The 23867-nt window shown below is 43.0% G+C and overlaps 1 long non-coding RNA gene across 2 annotated transcripts in view; it reads left to right on the plus strand.

Moving 5' to 3' along the window:
- Positions 1-23867, plus strand: part of LOC126064237 (uncharacterized) — a 49466-nt gene that overhangs the window by 10871 nt on the left and 14728 nt on the right. The window contains exons 1-4 of one of the 2 annotated variants that reach the window (XR_007514576.1): positions 6905-11765; positions 12074-12126; positions 19347-19474; positions 19975-22411. This is a non-coding gene — a long non-coding RNA (uncharacterized LOC126064237). Of the gene's footprint in view, positions 1-6904; positions 11766-12073; positions 12127-19346; positions 19475-19974; positions 22412-23867 lie in introns of those variants that run through there. The other variant, XR_007514508.1, reaches the window with a different exon arrangement.

A 23867-nucleotide genomic window follows, 5' to 3' on the forward strand; every position in this document is an offset into this window, starting at 1 on the left:
CATATTACATCTGCAAGGGTAACTTTTCAAAAAGCCGCCTAAGACTGGTTTAAATTCCTGGCATCTTCCTTTTCTTTGCCTATATTTTGAAGCTTGATTCGTTTTTATTCCAGTCCCTTTGATATTTTTAAAGAGAAGTCTGTACAGGTAGTCCCCATCTTATGATGTATTTGAGTTATGAAGAACCACACCTACAACCTTCAATGTATCTGGAACATTGCCTCTTCCTGGGAGGGGGTATGGAAGAAAAATCACTGAGTTATGTGAAGACGCTCCAAGCATTTGATCAGGATAATATGATGGAAGAGATCGGTGGGAAAATCATCCTTATGGGCAAGTACACTGAATTTAGAACTTGGTATCGCTGATATGGAACAGCTCATAGATCACAAGGAAGGGGAATTGATAGATCAGAACTTAATGGATTTTGAAGAGGAAAGGAATGCTAAAGAAGAAAGAAAGAATGAGGAAGAGGAAAAGTTGTCAAAAATTTTTTACAGTAAAAGAATTAGCTGGAATTTTGTCTAAACTAGATCTGGGGCTTCAGTGGCATGAAAATATGGACTCAAATGATAATCGCCTTGCTAAAGTAGGTAGGCAGATTCAGGAAGCAGTGAGATGTTACCACAAAATATATGAAGAAAAAAAGAAAAGGACCGTACAGACAGAACAGTGATTTTCTGACTAGAAATGCCATCTGCATTCTCAGGGATAATCCAGATAATTCAGAAGCTTCCATAAGTAGAGTTACTACCGCAAATGACAAAATTCCAACATTGTCCAACTCTTCTTCACTGTTAAAGTAAATTTTTATGATTTGTGTATCTTTTTATGTATGTATGTATTAAACTATATCTGTAAGTTAATACATAATGTTTCCAACCCCCAAAGACAAATAAAGATTGGATTTATAAAGATACCGATAAGAAAAGGCAATCATAATGAAAACGTAAACAACAACAAAAAAAAAGAGGTATTTGACTTAAGTAAGAGCCTTTTTTTTTTTTTTTTTTTTAAGAGCCTACTTACAGCGGAGTTGTCCAAACAGAATGCCATTAAGTCGGGGACTACCTGTACTCACCAAACTTCCAAATTAGGTTACTGTAAACTTCTCCCTCTGTAGGAATGGAGAGAAGGAAATTAATGTTTTTAATGCCAATTGCATTTTTTAAATGCAGGATGCAATCTCTTTAAAATTAACTTCTCTGTTGGTTCAGAAGTATTTTCTCTTTCTTAGTTTCTGATTCTGACTTGTCTCTTTTCCTCTTAGCATTCTCTTAGCTCTAACTGTTACCTTTAATTGTGGTCTTGGGAAACTGCTCTTTGTACATGAGAAATCATAGAGGGCTGAGCTCTCCACTGCCTTCCAGAGTGGAGAAAATGTTGCAGGAAACACTAGGGTCTGAGGGACCCAAGTCCCACTATTACTGTTAGCAGAAATATAATTTTGATGTCTGGCTTTCTGTATCATATATTTTTAGTTCCAAGAGCCTTCCTTTTCAGAATGTGTGCATGTATGTATGTACACATGTGTTTTTCTGGCATGTTCTGCAAACGCCTTGTGTGGATTACAAATGAGTAATTGATCACAGAATCTCCTTGGAAGGGACAATAGAGGTCATGTGTCCAACCCTCCTCTGAGTTTTGGGTCGCTGCCGAGCTGCTTCTGCAGGTGGTCCTTCAGGTAAGATAGGGAAGCAGTCAGGTAGCAAGGCTCTCCATGCTTTCTAAGTCAGCCCTCTCTCAAGACTCTCCAGTGGCCCCACTGCCTACAGGATGCAATCCAAACCTTGGAGATTGGCACTGAAAGGTGGTACCAGGACCTGACAAAAACTAGTGCTCAATAAATATTTGTTGAGTAAGTAATGTATGAAGGCAGGTCTCTAAGACCTGGCCTACCTCTTCCAACATGGCAAAATATCCCCCTTTCTTCTCTTACATACTGTGAGTTGTAGCCCAACACACTTCTTAACTTCCTCCACTGCCCTGTACTTTGAGACCTCTATACCCTGTTCCACCTCTTTTCCTGACTGACATGATCAGTCCCTGTTTCTGTCTGTCAGATATGCTTCCTCCTTCATGAAGTATTCGCTGGTCTATCCTCCAATGTTTCAACTTCTGTCCAAATGGACTTCCTTTCTTCTTTGCTCCCCCAAGTAACTTACCCCTGTATCATTTTAAGTACATTATTCATCTCTTTCACTAGCGTGTAAATTTCTTGAGTACAGGAACCATTTTATCTTTCTTTATATTCCCCATGAAGCCCTGGTGGCACAGTGGTTAAAAGCTTGGCTGCCAATGAAAAGATCGGCAGTTCAAGTCCACCAGCTCCTCCTTGGAAACCCTATGGAGCAGCTCTACTCTGTCCTGTAGGATTGTTATGAGTCAGAATTGACTTGACGGCCATGGGTCTGTATTTTTTGTTTTTATATTCCCCGTTAGCACCTAGGTGTGGTGATTAGGACCCACTGCTCCTAACCAAAAGTCGGCAGTTCAAATCCACCAGGCACTCCTTGGAAACTCCATGGGGCAGTTCTACTCTGTCCTATAGGGTTGCATTGATTCAATGTCAATGGGTTTGGTTTTGGTTTTTATGGCACCTTAACATAGGGCTCAATATGTAGCTGTCATCAGGCCCGGCTTGAACTGACTCTCAGATCACCTTCTCCTCCAGAGTATGAGAGGCAATCTGTTCTCACACTGTCCTCCTCCAATGAAAGCTGAATTATTTCTGTCCTGACCTCTGATCTAAATCTACATGTCTATCCTGAAAACCACACCCACAGATGATAGGAGTCAGTGGAGATAGCCGCAGGACCCTTGTAACATAGAGGCACATGCACACCTGTCCAGGCCTTCGCAGGGCCCTGGAATTTTACAGGAATGTATAGCTGTACTGTTGCTGAGCTGGCTTGAAATCTGTTTTGCTCGAGGCTTCTTCCCTCAGCAGGTATTGTGGGGTATTGTGAGTGTTGCTAACTGGGACAGGAGGACGCCCAGTCAGTGCCCAGGTATTTATCTCAGCTAGCAGACTTGCAAGGTCAGGGCTCCATGGGCTCTTTGATCCTTAATCATGAACCTGGGAGCCCTTTGAGTTGTCTTAGGCAGTGAAGCCAGGGAGGCTCTCTGATTCAAATGGCAACAACCCCTTGTGATTTATTGAATCTCAGACCCCAGAACATTAGAGCTGGAAGTAACCTTAAAAATCATCTAGTCTGGTCTTTCATTCTACAGATGGGGAACAAGATCAAAGTTCCCTTGCTTATAAAATGAGGGAATAGCCTGCATTCATTCACTTTGTCATTCATTCATCCATCCATCTTTCCATCCAGTGATCTATCTACCAATTCATTCATTAAATATCCACTAAGTGTGGAGCCCTGGTGGTGCAGTGGTTAAGTATTCAGCTGCTAACCAAAATGTCGGCAGTTCGAATTCACCGGCCGCTCCTTGGAAACCCTATGGGACAGTTCTGCTCTATCCTCTAGGGTCACTGTGGGTTGGAATTGACTTGATGGCAATGGGTTTGGTTTTTAACACTAAGTGTCCAGCTGTGATTGACTCTGGACATAAAAATATGAATAAGACATAGTCTCTGTTCTCTAAGTGTTTATTATACACACACACATAATTCAATGTGATGTTACAACACATGTATGGACAAAGTGTATTGTGAGCACAGAGAAGGCAATGACTAATCTACTCTGCCTGTAGGAGCAAGGAGAGACTTTTAAGAAAAGGTGACATTCAAGCAAAACCTTAAAGGAAGAGAAAGAGTTCTATAAACAAGGAAAGGAGGAAGTGGATCACGGAGTGAGAATGATTTTCATGAATGCCCAATCTAATGCCAAGAGAACAGTGAGCAGTCCTGTGGGATTCCTGGAGAGGGTGTGTGGGGCGGGGGCAGGAAAGATGCAGGAATGTGGAAACCTCTTGCGGAGATCTTTTTTTCGTTTGTTTTTTAATTTTTAATGTGATTTAAGTGAAAGTTTACAAATCAAGTCAGTCTCTTGTACAAAAATTTATATATACCTTGCTATATACCCCTATATATATACTCCTAATTGCTTTACCCCTAATGAGACAGCACACTCCTTCCCTCCACTCTCTTTTTTATGTCTGTTCAGCCAGCTTCTGACCCCCTCTGCCCTGTCATCTCCCCTCCAGATAGGAGATGCCAACATAGTCTCTTGTGTCTACTTGACCCAAGAAGCTCATTCTTCACCAGCATCATTTTCTATCCCATTGTCCAGTCCAATCCCTGTCTGAAGAGTTGGCTTTGGGAATGATTCCTGTCTTTGGCTAACAAAAGGTCTGGGGACCATGACAACCAGGGTCCTTCTAGTCTCAGTCAGACCACTAAGTCTGGTCTTTTTTCTTGTCAAGACCTTGATGGCTGGGCTGAGTGCTGGAGCTTTATCTTGGGGGTGATAGAGGGCTTTGGAAAGTTTTCAAATTGAGGGATGTCACATCAAATTTACATCTTGGAAAGAACTCTTTGGCCAAGAAAAGTTAGAGACTGTTGCTGAGGGAGCTATTGCAATTGTTCAAGAAATAAAGGCAACCATAAAACCTGTAAACCAAGCCCATTGCTGTTGAGTCGATTCTGACTCGCAGTGACCCTAGAGGTCGGAGTAGAACTGCCCATAGGTTTTCCAAGAAGTGGCTACTGGATTTGAACTGCCAACCTTTTGCTTAGCAGCCAATCTTTTTACCACTGTGCCATCAGGGCTCCAAGGCAGCCATAAGCAAGGGGGTGACATGATCTGATTTATATGTTTAAAAGGTCACTAAGGACAGCTATAGTGACCTTTTAAACAAGTAAACCAGATCATGTCACCCCCTTGCTTATAATCCTCCATACTCATACTCCTGTCCCCCACCTGGTTCCTCTCTACCACAGATCTCTGGTTGGTGGCGTAGTGGTTAAGTGCTACAGCTGTTAACCAAAGGGCTGGCAGTTTGACTCCACCATTCACCCCTTGGAAACTCTATAAGGCAGCTCCACTCTGTCCTGTAGGGTAGCTATTTTAGAAGGCAGCGAAGGTTCAGCGGTAGAAGTCTTGCCTTCCATGTAGGAGACCTGGGTCCAGTTCTCCACCAATACACCTCATGTGCAGCCTGAACCCGTCTGTCAGTGGAGAATTGTGTGTTGCTATGATGCTGAAGAGGTTTCAGGGAAGCTTCCAGACCGAGGCAGACTAGGAAGAAAGGCCAGATGATCTACTTCTAAAATTCAGCCAAAGAAACCCTATGGATCACAATGGTCTGATCAGCAACCCATCATGGGAATGGTGCAGAACGGGGTAGCATGTCTGTCCATCGTGCATGGCGTCACCATGAGTTGGGGTTGACTCGATAGCAACAGCATCACCATCTTTATTTATTTGTTTGAAGCTAATTGTCTGTCTCCACTCCTAGAGTGAGAGTGCATGAGAGCAGGGGCTGTGTGTGTCTTAGTCACGATGGTATCTCCAGGCCTCGCACAGTGCCTGGGACATAGCAGGTGCCCAAAAAGAGTTCATGGAACGATTGACGAGACCCTGACCTCAGAAAGTAGTAAAGAGGTTGGGGAGGAAGGAACTAATTTGATGACTATTGAAGGTAGTGACACAGGTGTAGTCTGTGGATTCGGTGATGAAGCCAGCAGCAGGCTCCTTTCTGTCCCCTGACTGGAATGTTACCAGATCACCAGAGCCTGGGAAGGGGAAGAGGCCATGTGATTCTGGCAGGGTGTGTGACATGGAATTCATGCAATAAATTTGGAGAGGATTTGTTTTGTCTTTTGCTCTTGCCCAGGTAATAAAAAATCAGAGCAACCCACTACAAGTGTGCCATACTTGAGTGTTGTGATTTTGGTCCATTTCAGTCAGATGGAGGCAAAACATATTTGATTCCACAAAAAAACAGATCCTCCTTTGTCAGAGTCACTATACCCAATGAGTGAATCAGAGCTAGTCTTCATTTACGAGAAAATGGGGTCATGTTCTTAACAGAGTTTGCTCCCCACACCTGAAAATTTCTATTAGATGATCCCCTTTATTTTTTCTTACTCCCTTCATCCGATGCGCCTTCACACACTATCAGTCTATAGAAAGTAACCTTCCAAGGATTTCCTCCTCTAAGTCTCTATGTTCTTATCCCTGCTTGGTTATTAGCTAGTTATAGGACATACAGGTCGCCTTGGTGAGGGCTTCAGTTTCCTTGACTGTAAAATGAGAATGTCGGTCAATGACTTCTAAGTTGTTTTCTAACTTACACGCTAAGAGCTTCAAATTTACCTAGCGAGACTGAGTTCTTCTCTGTTGCAGTTTTGAAAAAAAAATATATAAACAATGGCTATACAGAAAAACTCATAAAAAAGCAACATTAAAAAAAATATTTCTCTGTTGTCTCTTTCAATTTCTAGCCATAAGTCTTTTTACAGAGTTGTAATCTGACACAGGAGCCCCAGTGGCACAGTGGTTAAAACTCTTGGCTACTAACTGGAAGGTTGGCAGTTGGAACCCACCAGCCATCCCTCAGGAGAAAGATGTGGCAGCCTGCTTCTGTAAAGACTACAGCCTTGGAAACCCTATGGGGCAGTTCTACTCTGTCCTGCAGGGTCGCTATGAGTCAGAATCAACTTGACAAAGAAAAAAATATATATATATATCAGGGCACATGTACAATTTTGTGTTCTACTCTTTTCCTTGAATGTTATTTGTTATATACTTTTCACATTGCTGCAGAGTCTTCCCATTTATCATTTTAAAGGCTACATAATTTTCCATGGAGTTAATATATCATAAATTATTTAACCATTCCCAAATTGTTGGGAATTTGAATTCTTTCCAGGTCTTGATATTTCAAAGAGCTTTGAACATATAGGGTTTTTTTTTTTTTTGTCTTCTTTAAAGTTATTTTCCGTAGGGTAAACCCCTAGGAATGGGATTATCAGTTGAATTTTTATGGCTTTTGAAAACTATTGCCAAATGGCTCTCCAAAAGAATTGTTTCAGTTTGTGCTCCATGCACGGGTGTGCCAGTTTCGCAGAAACTTTGCCAACATGTTTTTAAAAGTCAATTTCCTTTATTTTTTCAAGTTGACTTGTATGAAATAGGGCTTCCTGATTGTTGCTGTCTGAGGATTATCATCAGTCAGGCTGAAGTTATAATACCGCACTTGGCGAATAGAAGCCCTCGATAATCAGCACTGTTTTTATAAAGGGAATTCAAGAGGGTCAAGCAGGCTTGGCCTACCCTCTAACCCAATTTTTTTCTGTTTGCTGTCTTGGGGTCAACTTACCACATTATTTGCCCTATTCCTCCAGTAAAAATGCTACCAAACCTTTTCTCTTCCAAAGTGGTCCAGGTTCCTTACACTTAGAAGCCATAAGCCAAGCTATCTTCCTTGCTAATTCTCTCCTCCCTTCTACATTTTTATCAAAAGGGGGTCCTCACTGGAGACAGGTTGCTTGCTTCCTTTTCCAAAACATCTTCTTAGGTTCATCTGGAGCTTTCTTCCCTAGAGTCACCTTTTCTTATTCCTCATGGAGTCCCTGGGTGGTTCAAATGGTTAACGTGCTCAACTGCTAACAGAAAGGTTAGAGGTTTGAGTTCACCCTCAGGTACCTCGGAAAAAAGACTCGGCAATCTACTTCCCCAAAATCAGTCATTGAAAACCCTGGGGAGCAGAGCTCTACTCTGACACACATGAGGTCACCGTGAGTCGGAGTGGTTCCAAAGCAACTATACTAGATTCCTTATCCTCCCAAAGATAGCCTTTTGGCTATTCGAAGATGATAATCATTTTTCCAATGGGACTTTTCTTCTTCAGGTTAGGTATCTCATTTCTTAAGCCATCCTTTATCTATTCAATGTTCATCTTCTCACAGACCCGGTTGCTGTCCTCTGGGTGAGTTTCAGTTAGCAAATTTCTTGTTTTAAGTGTTGGGCTTATTCATTTATTAAAATGTGCTAGGCATCCCCCAAGTGACAGGCAGGATATAAAAACGAGTAAGATGTAGTCCTTGCCTGCTATGAATTGAACAGTGTCCCCCCAAAATATGGGTTGAAATCCTGGACCTCCTACCTACGGATGTAATCCTGTTTGGAAACAGGGTTTTCTTTGTTATGTTAATTAGGTCATAAGAAACAAGGATTGGTTCTAAATCTAATCACTTCTGAGTTAAAAAAAAAAAAAGACAGAACGGACACAGACACATCCACACACACATGCGGAAGGACAGATGCCATATAAGCGGCATCGAGGAACCAAGGAATGCCCATGGCTGAGACCCTGATTTGGACTTTTAGCCTCCAGAACTGTGAGAAAATACATTTCTATTCTTTAAAGTCACCTGCTTGTCACATTTGTGTTACAGCATCACTAGAAACTAAGACACTGCCTTCAGCGTCCCTTGGGTCAAAGAAAAGCACAACTCTCCAAGGTTTTGGGCTTAGAGACCTCTTAGGCAGCAGGCTGGTATGTGGATCAGGGGTTGACACCCTCAGGGAAATCTAATGGTTCTCCTTTGTTTAATCAACCCTACACAGGCTTCATTGGTAAAATGATCCATGCCCTACCAAGTAGCAGCTTTCATAAACCATTTGGCAGAAATGGCATAGCGCCTTGGAGCCTGAATTTATAAGACTTAGGGTGTGAGAAGAGCCCTAAGAAGGGTGGAGCAGCAAGTAGAGCTGATCCAGGGCTACAACTAAGATAGAGGCTAAACATCTAGGTATCTGCCTAGGTGGGGCTGCTGGTGATTCAGGGAGCTGATAGGATTCTAAGGAAAGTCAGTTTCTTAGGGGAGAAGAAAGGAAGCCTAACACTGACCAGTAAGGGATGGATGGTGGAAACTCTGGTCCTACTCAGCCATTGTTGTGACTTGGGTTATGTCATTTACCTTCTTTGAAACTCAGTTTCCTCATGTGTAGGAAGGGGTAAGTTTGGATGATTTATTTGGTCTGTAAGGTCCCTTTCATCTCTGATAACCTACGATTGCAGCAAATTCTGATTAGTCTCTTTCAATGATTTCCCTATCCTCCCACACCCACCCCAGAGAAGCAGAGAAAAGAAGGTGACCTCATCGGTCACTAGGCAGATGTTGGAGGGTCCATTGGGATTCCATGACCTCTGTGGCTACTATAATGATTATGCCCAGTTGCAGCTGAAATCTGTTGCTGGCAGGACTTGTACTCAGCTTACCCAGCCTGGTGCTGTAGCTGCTGCCTCATACTTCCTGTCATTAAGGCAAACCACCATCTTATTTTGTTTTGTTTTCCCTGCATGTTTTGAGTTTGCTGCTTCTTAGCTCTTGTTATTAGAACAGACATAATTAATAACTCCTGGCACACAGAGCGGCCAGATTGGACAATCTGCCTTTGCTTTCTCGAACTGTCTTCTGAGCAATCTGCAAGCCTGAATTTATAGCCTGGACCCAATACAATAGATTGTTTTGTAATTCCCAGAGAGAATCAGGAACTCACCACATTGCCAACTTGAGAAAATAAAATCTTCTTTATAGCTCTACTGGAAGTTTTACCCAATCTTCAGTTAAGAACTGAAAGAAACACATGGTCTCATCCTTCCTTAAATCTCTGTTAAGAAGAACGATTCTTTGGCTTTCTATGGTCACCATTCCAGAGTTTTCCATTCTGGGTCACTAGGAGTTGGTTAGACCTGACTCCTTAGCAGAGATTCAAAACAAGGATTTGCCGTTCCTGGTTTACTTTTCTTATGATTTGGAGAGAATTGTTCAGAGCTTTATCAGCATCCTCTATTTTTACCCTAAGCAAACACAATTCCTTGGCTTTTTCTACTTTAGGACCTGCTCTGCAAACCTCAGGCATTGCCAGTCCTGTCATTTGGATCCTTGCCAAGTTGTCCGTGTTCTTTTAAATTGATAGAGCCTAAATGGGACAAATGTGATCATTCAGTAATATTCACTGAGCTACTCCTATTTGGTTGGTGCTTTGGGAGACCCAAAGGTGCTGCCCTCAAGTAGCTTGCAGTTTATAACTACAGGTAAATTAGTAATTGTAATACAAGGCTGATTTAGGTTAAGTGTTATAACTAGTATGTCTGCCCATTGAATCACCTAGGGAGCTTCAAAAAATATTGATGGCTGTGTCTCACCTTCAGAGAAATTCTGATTTAACTGATTTGGGGTGTGTCCTGGGCTTTGGAATCTTTAAAGACCCCCAGGTGATTCCACTGTGCAGACCACTTTGGGGACCAATGGTATAATCAGAGGGCTTCAGAGGCACAAAAAAAGACAAAAATATATTTTAATAGAGAAACCGAGAATGTCCTCGTGGAAGAGTTTAGTATAAAACTCTATTGGAGATTCAGTTTAATAGCAGGGATTAAATTGCTGGCTTTGAGGTTATGCAGACTGGAATTTGAGCCTTGATTCTCTCTTAGTGGCTATGTGTCCTTGGGTGGATTTCTTACCCTGCTGAGGGCTAGCCCTGAGCAAGGGTACTCAGAATCCGGGAAAGGCTCAGAGGGCACGTGAGGGAAGAAGTAGGAGGTAAAGTCAGAGGAGAGGGGTTGATTTTTTCCTGCTGAGAGAAGATGGAGGCTTGAAAACGGTAGGCTCAGAGAAGACAGTGGTGGGTGAGGGAGACGTTGTAGAGGATAAAGCATCCCTAATATCCCTTCTCTCCATTCTGACCTCCCACCTAAATAAAAGCTACTGAACTTCTGTTATATGATAGGAATACAAATCAAGAAGAAATGGCTAAAGAGCCAGACCAGAGTTATGTTCTTATGAACTGAAAGGATGCTCAGCTGATTCTCACCAGCAGAATATGGCAACCTTTTTACCAGCCTCTTGCTAGGCTCTCCATTACTCAGGCCCTAAGACGTGACTAAAGAGAAAAAGGAAATCATGGAAAAAATGCATATCAAGTATGTCATGAAAGGACAAAGCAATGAGGAGTTTAGTATGAAGAAGCAAAAGCTGAGAATAAACTACATTTACTTTGAATAAGAAGTCCCTGGGTTGTGCAAATGGTTAATATGCTTGGCTGCTAATAGCAAGACTGGAGGTTCGAGTCTACCTGGAGGCACCTCAGAAGAAAGGCCTGGTGATCTACTTCTGGAAAGTGAGCCATTGAAAATTCTACGAAGCTCATTTCGACTCTGACATAATACATGGGGTCACCAAAAGTCAGAGTCAACTTGATGGCAATTGGTTTTACTCTGAAGAAACCCAGGTCTGCCCCAGTTAGCATTAATTGCTGCCAATGACTCCATTGCAAGGTTTGCTTAAGTAATAACTGGTTATTACACTGGGAATGTCAGTTCCATAAGTTTTGTCATGAAGCCCACCACCGGATTGAAGGGAAAAAAAAACCCTACATTTCCAAATGAAGAACTAGTTTTGCTAGAGTACACTGAAGAATTTCAATGAGGATATCACATAAATTGCAAACCCTTGGAAGAGGTTATAGACATTTGGCAGAAGAGAATCAAGTTATTAAGTGTTGGAACTAGAAAGGACTTTGGAGTTTACCTTGTCCAACTTTCTATGTGTACAGATGAGGAGATGGTGGCTCAGAATGGTATGTGATTTCTCCAAGGCCACACAGTGAAATAACCATTGAGAAGGGAAGGGAAGTTGGGTCTTTTGTCTCTTACTGCTAATCTGCTATAGAAAAAAATTAAATTTCTTTGGTGTTTCAGTCAGGAAGAGATGGACTTTTCCTGAGTGACGTTTACCTGACAAACACTGAACCCTGTCATACACCTGTAACATGGCCACAGGATTTTGTGTGCGTTATTTTATTTTACTCCATCTTACTCTATCAGCTTTAGTTTCTCTTACCTCGTTTTCTTTTCCTTTTTTTTTGCATCGTTTTACTTTGGTATATTAGAAGCATCAGTACAAACTATCTTATATCCTTCATGGAACAAGGTAGGGAAGATGATGTAGAAGCTTCATTTTACTTGTACTTTTATGTTCTCATCATAGTGAAGAACTTACTTTTATTGAATATCTACTATGTGCTCCTATGGATTATGTCTTTTAATCTGCTCAACTTCACTATGAGTATATACTATTATTATCTTCATTTTGCAGATGAGGAAACTGAGTCTTCTGGAATTTAAGAAATTGCCTGAATCTCACAACTGGTAAGTGGAAGAAATGAGGTTAAACCCAGATCTGAATGACCCCAAAGCTTGTGCCTCTTCCCCCTGCATTGAACTCTGTAGTGACTTATTGCCCTGGAGCAGGAGAGCTGCCTGAGCTCAGCTGAGTGGCCCGGGTGTGCTGTTTTCCCATAATGCTCTGCTGCTTTATTCTTCAGAAGTACCTAATTATTTCACTCAGCAAGACCTCAAATCCTGCTCCGAACAACTGGCTTCCAGAGAATTGGCTCTTTTCCCTGTTTGTAATGTCTGGGGAAGAAACTCAACCAGCTATTTTTCTTTTTTACTCTATTACTTTACAAGAACAAAAATTAACATATGAACCCATCACTGTTGAGTCGATTCCAACTCATAGCGACCCTACGGGACAGAGTAGAACTGCCCCATAGGGTTGTACCGAAGCAGACTGCCACATCTTTCTCCCAATCACATTAAGATGTCAAAAATAAATTTTAAATGTGTAAATGTGGAGAAAGACACCTCCTCTCTGGGGGGATCCAAAGAAATTTAAATAGACTCGTGTGTGCTCTTTGTATGAAAAGCAGTGGCCACCATTCAAACTAAGATGTTAACAGGACATTAATAAGAATGAGCTGGGGACAAACATGGGATTGTGATATAAGTTCCCAAAGTCAGAGAATCTTCTGCGTGTCCAGCCCTGAGCCAGATACTACCATCAGTTGCCATGGAGTTGACTCCGACTCATGGTGACACCATGTGTGTCAGAGTAGAATTGTACTCCATAAGGCTTTCAGTGGCTGACTTTTTGGAAGTAGATGGCCAGGTCTTTCTTCTGAGGTGACTCTGGGTGGATTCGAACCTTCAGACTTTCAGTTAGCAGCTGAGCACTTTAAGTGTTTGCACCACCCAAGGATTCCCAAATACTACAGGGGAACAAAGGACAAACCAGGAAACAGTTTGCATGCTCAAGGAGCTCTACTACAGCTGACTGTAATTACAGTGACCAAAGCTCATTCCCAAGAAACCAATAGGGTGAACTGCCGACCTTCTGGTTAATAGCCGTGGCTGTTAACCACTATGCCACCAGGGTTTCCTAATAACAACAAAAAAATAATAACTAGGCAGGGTAAAATCCAGGGTCGAATGAGTGACCCTGTAGATTTGCCCATTGCCTTTGAGTTGATTCTGACACATAGAGACCCTATAGGACAGAGTAGCACTGCCCCACAGGGTTTCCAAGGAGTGGTTAGTAGATTTGAACTGCTGACCTTTTGGTTAGCAGCCAATTTCTTAATCACTGAGCCACCAGGGCTCGGATGGAGCTGGAGGTAACCTCAAAGATGATAGCGTAAACCCTCATTTTATAGATGGGGATTCCAAGGAGGTCCAGGAAAAAGAAGGGACTGACCTAGGGCAATACTGCTTATTTATGGTAATCATCATGGCTAGTTGTCAGGTACTAGATCCTGTGCTAAACACTTTGCATGCTCAGCTACAAATTTAATTCATGACAGCACTATGAAAAAAGGTATTATTCCCATTTGGAGATGAAAAAACTGAAGCATAGAGTTGGGAGTTGCTTGTCTGAGATCACACAGCTAATAAGTTGTGGAAATGGAATTCAAACCCTAGTACATCTGATGATCAAAAGTCCATCCTTTTTTTAACATTAACAATAGTTCCGGGACTAGCATCCAGAATTAATTTCACACCAGTGAAGTACTTTCCTTTAGAGTAGAGAAGCTCTGGGTGTGTTCACTGGTTTATTTCATACACATTTTCCCAAGGGCTCACTATGAAGCAGCTCTTGGGCTACACCCTGGGGATATAAAAAATTAATAAGTGCAGGTTCTTAAATTCCTGAATCTTAAAGTATAATGGAGTGACTGACACATGAAAATTATGGTACAGTGTGGTAAGTGTTATTATGAAGAAACAAACAAGTGCAGTGGGAGGTCAGGGCAGAGCAAATAGTTCTGTCTGGAGGGAGTAAGGGAGGTCATCTCACAAAGAAGGTGAAATTCGAGTTGTGTCTTGCAACGTGACTGAGTTTGCCAATCAGAGAAAGGCAGAAGTACATTCCTGAAACAGGGAACAGCATATGCAAAGGCCCCAAACTGGTATGTCGAGGTAAGAAGCTCAAGGTGGTTGTGTAGAGTAGAGAGGTGGGAGATGAAACTAGAGATGAAGCTTGGGATCAGATTGTAAAGGGTGTTATGTGCCCAGGCCGAGGGGTTTTGTCTAATTCTGTAGACAATGGATCATCAACAGGGATCCCTAAGCAAGAGCATGTCTTGGTTAGATTTACTCTCAGAAGATAATCCAAGGAGATATGAAGGAGAGAAAGCAGATGTTGCAGTGGTCCTGCTGAAAACTAATGAGTGCTTGGACCAAGGCATTGTGGATGGATGGGCAGGAAGGATGAGAGCTATTAATTTCTGCAGTTAAACTCCTAGGGTTTGGGACAGGGAGAATGAAGGAAAGCTGTGTCTGGGGATGGAGGAAAGAAAGTATTTGAGAATGACTCGAAGATTTTCAACTTTAGAGGTGGAGTGCATGTAAATGCCATTAACCAGGGCTGAACACAAAGGACGTAAAACAATTTTAATAAAATTAGCCTGAAAAGTGGGGGAAAATGAATTCTCTTTTGGGAATGTTGAGTTTTAAGCTTCTGCAAAACTCCCCACTGGCGGTGTTGATAGGCATTTAGAAAATAAATTCGGTGTTTGGGGGAGAAGCAGAGGCTGGAGACACAGATTTGAGGGACATCGGGATATAGATGGAAATTAAAGCTCTAGAACTAAATGAGTTTCCCCAGGCAGGTCAGAGCGGTGGGAGTAGATGAACATCCAAGAATCCCAACATTAAAGTGCATACAGCAGAAGACAGTGATGGAGACTGAGAACCAGGAGAGGATTTTGTGATTGATGAAGCAGTTGATTTTCAGTGCAAATAACACTATAGGGCGAGGAGGATGGAGACTGCAAAGATATCATTTGATTTGACAATGAGAAATTCACCAGGGACCTCAGAAAGAGGGTTTTCATTTATGTGTATGAGTATGTGTGTGTGTGTATGTGTGTGTGTAAGTACGTGTGTATATATGTGTGTGTATGTGTGTGTATGTGTGTTAGCATCTGTGTGAGCATGTGTGTGAGAGTATGTGTGTGTAAGTATGTGTATATATATGTGTGAGAATGTGTGTGTGAGTGTGTGTGTGTATGTGTGTGTGTGTGTGGTGTTATGATCCAGGTTGTAGTGAGTGGAGGGTAGGTGATGAGACTGTAGCACATACTCAGTAAGTTTCTCTGTGAAGACGAGGGGGATTTATCAGTTACTGGATTAAAAAAACATGTTTAAGAATTTAGAGAGATCCAGGCTAAATGGGCACACCAACCCAGGGGCAAAGGCAAAAAGGCAGGAGGGAACAGGAAAGTTGATAATGGAGAACTCAAGGTCGAGAAGGCAGAGTGTTGACATGTTGCGGGGTTGGCAACCAATGTCACAAAACAACACGTGTATTAATTATTTAGTGAGAAACTAATTTGCTCTGTAAACCTTCACCTAGAGCACAATTAAAAAAAAAAAAGAGAGAGAGAATTTAGAGAGATCCAATCAAGGGCATTGACAGGCTGAAAGAAAAGAGTTCGAGAAACAGGAGAGACTGATGATCTAAGAAGTAATGAGGATAACTGATGAAGCAGGTTCTGGAAGGAGGCTGAAGAGAAAGGGTCTAGTCCACAGGTGGTTGGACCAATCATGGCAAGAAGAGCTGCCTCAAGTTCTGACTCAGGAGGGAAAGGCAAAGGAGGGGCTGTGCTGACCATGTGTTTAGAAAATACTGAGAACCAAGACTCCTGACTTCTGTTCCTGTGCCTGTTTGGTTCCCCAGCTGCTTCTCAGATCCTCATGGCCCTAGGGCTGGGGAAGAGGAGCACTGGTCCATAGCAAAAGCACTCCCTCAAAGCAGGCACAGTTCCCTGGAAAGGAGAGCCTGCGGAGCTTCTTCTAGACCTCTGATGTGGGAGCAGGTATATTTTCTACACTGTACATCTCCTTTAAGGCACCTGGCCCCGAACCCTGCACAAAAAAAAAAAAAAAATTTTTTTTTTTAACAACTCTGCGGTTATAGTTGCCTGATCCTGTGCCATCATTCATGGCTGTTGGTATGTTTTGAGTCCATTGTTGTAGCTATTGTATCAATCCATTTCATTAAGGGTTTCTTTCCTTTTCATTGGCCTTCTTCTTTACCAAACGATTAAGAACCCTATGGCCCTCATGTCACTTATGGCATCAGCTCTGAACTTTTTGACTCAGCTCATTCTTTCCATACCAGCCTCACTTACTTTCTTGTACCTACATCCATCTTGCCTTCAAACAGATGCCTAGCACTCCCCACCCAGCTCCCCCCTTAACAAAGATTCCTCTGGCTGATCTGCCTGTGATCACCCTAAGTAAAGCTCTGCTGGCCCTTCTCAGATCCAGAGTAGGAGAACCCTAAGGGGAGGTTCTCACTGCAGTCACCCTGGCTACCGGGAGCGGAACTTGGATAATTTGGTTACTCTGTGTTTATTTCAAAGTCTGTACTAATTATGATTTTTTTCAAATAGCTTTCTAAAATTATTAACCTAATAACTATGTATTAAGAGCTTAGTGACTGCTGGGGAGTGGAGCCATGAGTCAGACTGGTCTCTGTCTTCCATAAGTTCTATCTAACATTAGGGAGAGATAAACAGCAAATTAAACAGCAAGTGTGAAAGTGCTTAGCAGGATGCCTGACTTAATAGGTGAGGAATTATTTTCATTTTTGAAAATGATACACATAAATATCTGAGAAGAGAGATAAAGATGGTTCTGCACAGGAGGAGATTACTTTTAGCTAGAGGGGAGAGGGAAGTCTTCTTAGAAGAGGTAGACTGTGAGTGGGGCCTCGAAGGGTGGGTAGGACTTGAACCACAGAGGTAGGGATATCAGGGATGGGGGAACAGGGAAGGCATCTGAGGTGGAGGGAACTTGTCTGAGAAGCAACTGTGTCTATGGGTGAAACCGAGCATTGGAGAGAGGTCCCAGACATGTACTGCCTCTTGTCCCACGACAATGGAATACTAGAACTAACGCCGATGCCAAATACCGTGAGTACCTGGGCTGGCCACAGTAGCAAGACTCCTTCCCAAGAAGATGGACCAAAGGGCTCTGGGTGCCCCTCCCTGTCCCCACCTTGCCTCATTGAGGGACAAAGCTGAGTTTTAGCACTTCATTTCCCTTGGCCAAACCAGGATGATTTGAATGCACCTGCCTCTATTTCCTCCTCGGGCCCCGTGGCGAGAGTGGCCGTTGTGAGGGGCAGGGAGCACTTCCTAATTGTGTTCCTGTGGTGGGGCCCCACGTGAAGGCCCTTGGCGGTCTCACTCAAATGAGGTGGTAGCGGCTGACTGCTCAGCCACATTTGGATGATGGCTTGGCTATTCCTTCTCAGGAGTCCTCTGGTCTGGTTTTGAAGTTACAAATTTCAGAAGCTGGTGATACTCTTAAAAACGTTGTGTGTACGTTGCGGGGTGGGAGGGCAGGGCTGGAGAAGTGGAGCTCCACCTGCCAGAAAGCCGCCAAGTCTATGCAACAGCCCTCTGCATCTTACTGTCATGGAAGCCTAACTCCTGCCTCCCCAACCCCTCCTCCCCACTAAATTAGCTGCTTTGGAAATGCAGAGCAATGGTCTCATCAGAACAAAAGAAGAAAGATGGGAAAAAACAACAAAATATCGCCATGCTTCTGGAAGGATCAATGTCCTTTCACAAAAAACAAGTGAATTTGTCTGGAAACTACTGTTTCACCAAGCAGAGGGCCACCTTGTTTCGCTGAAAGGGGACAGGAGCTTGGCATATCCATTCGGGGCCCCACTCCCACCAGCCCCACATGCACAGTAGCCAAGAAACCACAAAACTCTGAGATGTATTATTTTGACACTGTCCCCAGAGACTATGAGGCAGTGTGGCGGGGGGGGGGGGGGGGAGTGCTCTAAACACAGCAAGTAGAGCTATTGTCCTGTTTGAGTTCTCTTGGTCTCCAGGGCACTTGATGATGAAGATGATAATGATGATGATGATGATAATAAGAATAATGCCATCAACAACTTTCTGCCGTACTGAGTCATATTGCCACAAAGCACTTTCACATTTATTGGCTCATTTTTTCTCAAAAACTCACTGGAGATCCCAGTTACTTTCAGGGTATTCCCAAAGGAAAAACTACCACTGCTAGTAAAATGGATGTAACTGTAGACTCATTATTTAGACCTGAGTGAGGTGAAACTTCTGGAATTTGCATTCAGGTCTTGCCCTTCCCAGCTGGGTGACCTTGGGCAAACCACTTCACCCCTCTGAGCTTTAGCTTCTTCATATGTAAAAATGTGTTAATAATAACTGTCTCGGAGGGTTATTGTAGGGATTGAAATGGCTTCATGTAAATAATAAACTCTAAAGCATTATGCAAATAGTAATGATAATCTGTACAAGAATGGGCTATTTGCAAAAATGAATGTAAATATAGTTTTGAGATGGTGAGTGCTATGTGCCTGAAAAAGCGCTTTGCTTGGAATTAGAAGGTTTGGGTTCTATTCTGGCCCCTGTGTGTCAGGTGGCAGCACCAAGCGCGACTCTCAGGCAGACAAACACGGCCACACAAGTTATGCATTTACAGTTAAAAAAAAAAAAAAAAAACAGGCTGCTACCACCCACCTGGCACCTTGTCACCTGTGATAGGCTGAATAAAGAACCCTCCCCACCCCCAACACACATGCAATGTCCATGCCCTAACTCCTGGAACCTGTGAATGTTATCTTATGTGGTTAAATGGATTTTGTAGATGTAATTAAGTTATGGGTTTTGATATGGGGAGATTATCCTGGATTGTCCAGGTGGGTTCAATGGAACCACAGGGGTCCCTCTAAGAGGCATTGAGGAGGAGTCAGAGTTAGAGAGGGGCCATTTGATGATAGAAGTAGAGATTGGAGTGAAGCATTCTGAAGATAAAGGGGCTGTGAGCCAAAGAATACGGACAGTTGTCCAGTTGATACTGACTCATGGCGACTCAAGTGTGTCAGAGTAGAATTGTACTCCATAATGTTTTCAAAGCTGTGATTTGGAAGCAGATCATTAACCCTGTCTTTCCAGGTGTCTCTGAGTGGGTTCCAACTGCCAACGTATCAGCTAGTAGTTGAGTGCCTAACTGTTTGTGCTACCCAGGGATCCCTTCACAAATGGCCTCTAGATGCTGAAAAAGGCAAGGAAACGGATTCTATCCTAGAACATCCAGAAAGAATCAGCCCTGCAGACAACTGGAAACTGATTTGAGACTTCTGGCCTCCAAAACTGTAAGAGAATACATTTGTGTTGTTTTAAGCCACTGAGTTTGTGATGATTTCTTACAGCAACAATAGGGTACTGCTACACCACCTCTACCTTAAGGTCCCCCCTCCCCAAGCACTCTGGTTCCTTTTTTTCCTCCCAACTTGTAGGACAGAGTGGTGGCTGTATCCAGGTTTTCTTCTACCTGCTTCCCCTTCTTTGGTGGGCTAGTATGGAGCTGTCCTTTCTGGTTCCGCACAGCTCATGCGTTATTGGCATTTATAACTGATAAACTCACCACCTCCACACCTCGAGTTGGCTGGAGCTCTTCCTGGAGCTCTTGGGCTCGGGAGATTTAGCTTGACTCTGGGCAAGTCATTTAAACTCCTGGACCCTCTATTTTCTCATCTATCATTTGGGGATAAAATTTCTTTCCATGCTTACTTCACAGGGTGGTTGGCCACATATATGTATACATACATACATATATATGGATGTTCTAGAAAAACTTGGTCACTTACTCTAGATCCTACATCCTGCGTGTCGTCATCTGACCTCTGGTTCTTGGCACCTGAACCAGCAGCCTGCCATATTGCTTGCCAATCTTAGATTCATCAGCCTGCACAGCCCATGAGCCAATGGCCTGCTGACTGACCTGCCAATCTTGGGTTCATCAGCTCCTGCAGCTACGTGAGTCAGGAGAAACCTCCAGCCTGATGCCTGACCCACAGACTCGGGACTTTCCAACCTCCACAACTGTGTGAGCCATTTCCTTGAGATAAATCTCTCTCTACATGTATAAGCTTCACTGGTTTTACCTCTCTAGAGAACCCTGCCTAAGACAAATGCACTACAGGTGAAACCTCTGTTATTATCATCATTAATATTATTTTAGAAACATACAATTTCCCATCTTAATCTCTTCCTGACTTATCATTTTTGTTTGCCAAGTGACAAACAGTATGATGCTAGACAAGAGAAAACAAAGCTTTGTAAGGAGAGTATCCAGTTGGCCATTGCATTTTGGACATCTGGATTATCCATGAACTTGTGCTTTCAATATGAGCCTAAAAATATAAAACCCAGATGCTGTGAAGGCATTAAATAATTTTTCAGTAATATCACCCATTTAGAGATAGGGAGGAGGGGCAGATTTCACTTGCCTTTCTCTTTCCGGAACTAAAAAATAGGAATGACTCATTGCTAATCAGTAACAGGGTCATATGTAAACAAGGGGCTTTTAAAACATTTTTCAGCCACAAGACTACTAAGGGCAGAGGAGCTGTGCTTTACTGCAAACCCATGATTGCTGCATCTTGCCACCGAAAAATGGAAACTACCACTAGTTATGGGTAGTTATCTTTCTCAATATTAAAACCTCAATTTACCTAAACCTCATCCTCATCCCTCAGACTGGTTTATGTACCACAACCTCAGTAATCTTCTCTGACTTGGTTAGGATCAGAAAGAACCAAGCAATAGTCTGGAGAATTTGGTCAGAGGAGCAGAGAGGATTAGGATGCAAGAGTAGAGAGCTGGAAGGGAAGTAACAATTATCAACCACTTAGTTCAACATGTAGGGCTGTTCTTTTCCATGCACACTATCTAATTTAATTCTCATTATAATCCCTTTAGGTGACTACCGTTATCCCTATTTTACAGATGAAAAAGCTGGAGTGCAGAGAGATCAGGTCATTTTCCAGAAGATCACAGTAGAAATTGGTAGAGCTGGCTTTCCACACCACTTCTATTTCATCTCTTCTTCACAAAAAAAGGAAATTGGAGGAATTGATAGTCCTGAGAACATACACTGACTTAGTGCCCCTTCAGCTTCTAAAATTTAGATTCACTTAATAATTGGTGTTAATCTCCTTTGAAACTACACCCAAAGCTCTGAAAGTACTTGCTAACCCAAGAGAAGTGAGTAGGACTCCAAGACCTTCTTCTTTGGCCTCTGGCATTTGTACTTCTCAGGTGTATTACCTGGGATTCTGGGTGTGTTGAGGCCCGTAGCTTCCCATGGGAGACTGAAGTCTCTTCAATGTCTCTTTGCCAGCTTTTGCTTCATGTTGAGCAGCACTACTAACTGGAAGTGGTGAAAAGCCTTTGCAAAATGCTTCCCTGTGCGCAATGCAAGGAATAAAGCAAGTACTGGATTTTAAGCCACAACGCTGGAGGTCGAGACCAGGCTTAACCACAATCTCACTGTGAAATTGAGGGCAAGTCAGAGGTAAGACTAAATGACCTTCCAGGTTTGGATTTCTCATCTCCAGAAGATTGATGTGATTGGTTAAAATCTCAATATATGAGGTCTGTGAAGGGATTCTCTATATGGATTCTGCCTTCGGCTATTTGAAATCTAAACTCTTGGTCGTCCATGGAGAATTTAGAACAATTCAGTGTCCTTCCCAAGAGGGTACATCCCATGTTCCTTTGAGAGGGATGGACCAAGGTGTCATGTTAAGGCTGTGATATTGTGCGATATTGGGAGAGCTGAAGACAGGGAGTAGGCTGGTGGGGCAGAAGAGCAGGGTCTTAGGGAAGAAAGACAGGAAAGAAGTGGAAAATAAGTTAACCCAAGTTAGGAAGCTTGATGTATTGTGGAATTCTGCAGATCAGAACCAATCTCCAGAAAGCAGAAAGTCTAAAATCTGGTACTAACTGGATCAGACGCTCTTTGGACCTACTTAAGCTGTTCAGCCTCTCAGGATGTCATGTTCCCCAACTGTGCAAGACGGATGATGACACCTTCCCTGCTGCCTCACAAGGTTGTTGTAAAGATTAAAACAAGGCAGTTTATGTGAGCATTCTTAAGGAAACGTGGAGTATCATACAATGAAGTGATAATAAACATCTGTAGAGCCCTCACAGAGTGTCCTATTGGGCAGTCATTCTTATTCGTCTTTTATAGATGAGGGAAGCTCTACCTGAGATGTTGTGACCTTCCTAAGGGCTTCCATCTGGTAAGTGGCAGAGCCAAAGGACACTACTATTAACACATAGATGAAAGGAGCACAGTTGAGTGTTCTCCTTTGATACTAGAGATACCCCAACATCTGACTGTGCTGCTGTAACCAGATTTGGTAACAAGATGGAGAAGGGGAATGTTACAGTTACTACCTTTGATGACAAATCACCCCAAAGTTTACCAGTTTGAACTGTGTGTCAGGAACCCGGAAGGGACCAGGCTTGGCCTTCCTGGCTCAGGGGCTTTCATGTGGCTACAGACAATGGCTGGAACTGGAACAGTTCAGAGGGAGGTACTGAAGTAGCTGGCGTTTGGTGGTTGCCTGGGCACCTCTCAGAGCCCCTCCATGTGATCTCTCTGCCTGGGCCAGTTTGGGCTTCCTCCCAGCATGGCGGCCTCAGGGCAGTCAGACTGCCTACTTGGCAGCTCAGGGCTCTAAGCCGGGGTGAATTATCCAATAGGCAAGGTACCTTGCTTACCAGATCACCTGTAGTGAACAATTTCACATTTTTTCACATCAAAGATTCTGCTTCTAGGTATGCCTCACATCTGTATCTCTCCCAGCCCCACAGCACCTTCCTATGGAATCAAAGCCAGTTTTCAAATTTATAGTCTCTGACACGGACAGATTATCCAGTGAGCAAGGTAGTTTCCCATGTTTTTCACCACACTGAACGATTTCACATGTTTTTCACCACAGAGGTGAAAATTGTTCACTACAAGTTAGGAAGTAAGCACAAGTAAACCCGTGCTTACTTGCTCACTGGGTAATCCGCCCCTGGCTCCAAGTGTGAGTGTTCTAGTGACCAAGGAGGAAGCTGCATCAGCACCTTTTATGACATAGTGTCAGAAGTCACGCAGCATCACTTACACTGTATTGAAACGATTCCAAGCAAGTCGCAACTCCATCCAGGTTCAAAGGAGACTTAGACTCTACCTTTCTGTAGGAGGAGTGTTAAGTTTCTAGAAGAGCGTGTGGTATGGGAGAGACTGTTGCTGCCATCTTTGAAAATGTGATCAGCCACAGAGAGGAAAGGCTGCAACGTTGTCAGAATGAAAATTGTCGTTGTTGTTAGATGCCAATGAGTCAACTCCGACTTGGGGCAGGTGACCTTATGTACAACAGAACAAAATTTAGCCTCGTCCAGCATCATCCTCACAATTGCCAGCATGTTCAAGCCCATTGTTGCAGCTATTAGAAAAAAGATCTATCCAATGAAAACCTTATGGGTCACAAACCCTGGAAAGAGGGGGCAGTCATTTCTGCACCAAGGATGTTAATTTTAAAGCACAGGCTCTTATTAAGAAACAAGTCCCCTCATGAGGGGAGACTGAAAAAGACCAGCAACATCTTATCATTTGTCAAAGGGGTTTGTTTAACTGGCAATGGGATAAGGCTATATTAGGATTGGCTGATAAGGGAAGGTCCTAAAAATTATATCTGGGCAGAT

This window comes from Elephas maximus, chromosome 1 (assembly GCF_024166365.1).
Source record: "Elephas maximus indicus isolate mEleMax1 chromosome 1, mEleMax1 primary haplotype, whole genome shotgun sequence".
Classification (NCBI taxonomy): Eukaryota; Metazoa; Chordata; class Mammalia; order Proboscidea; family Elephantidae; genus Elephas; species Elephas maximus.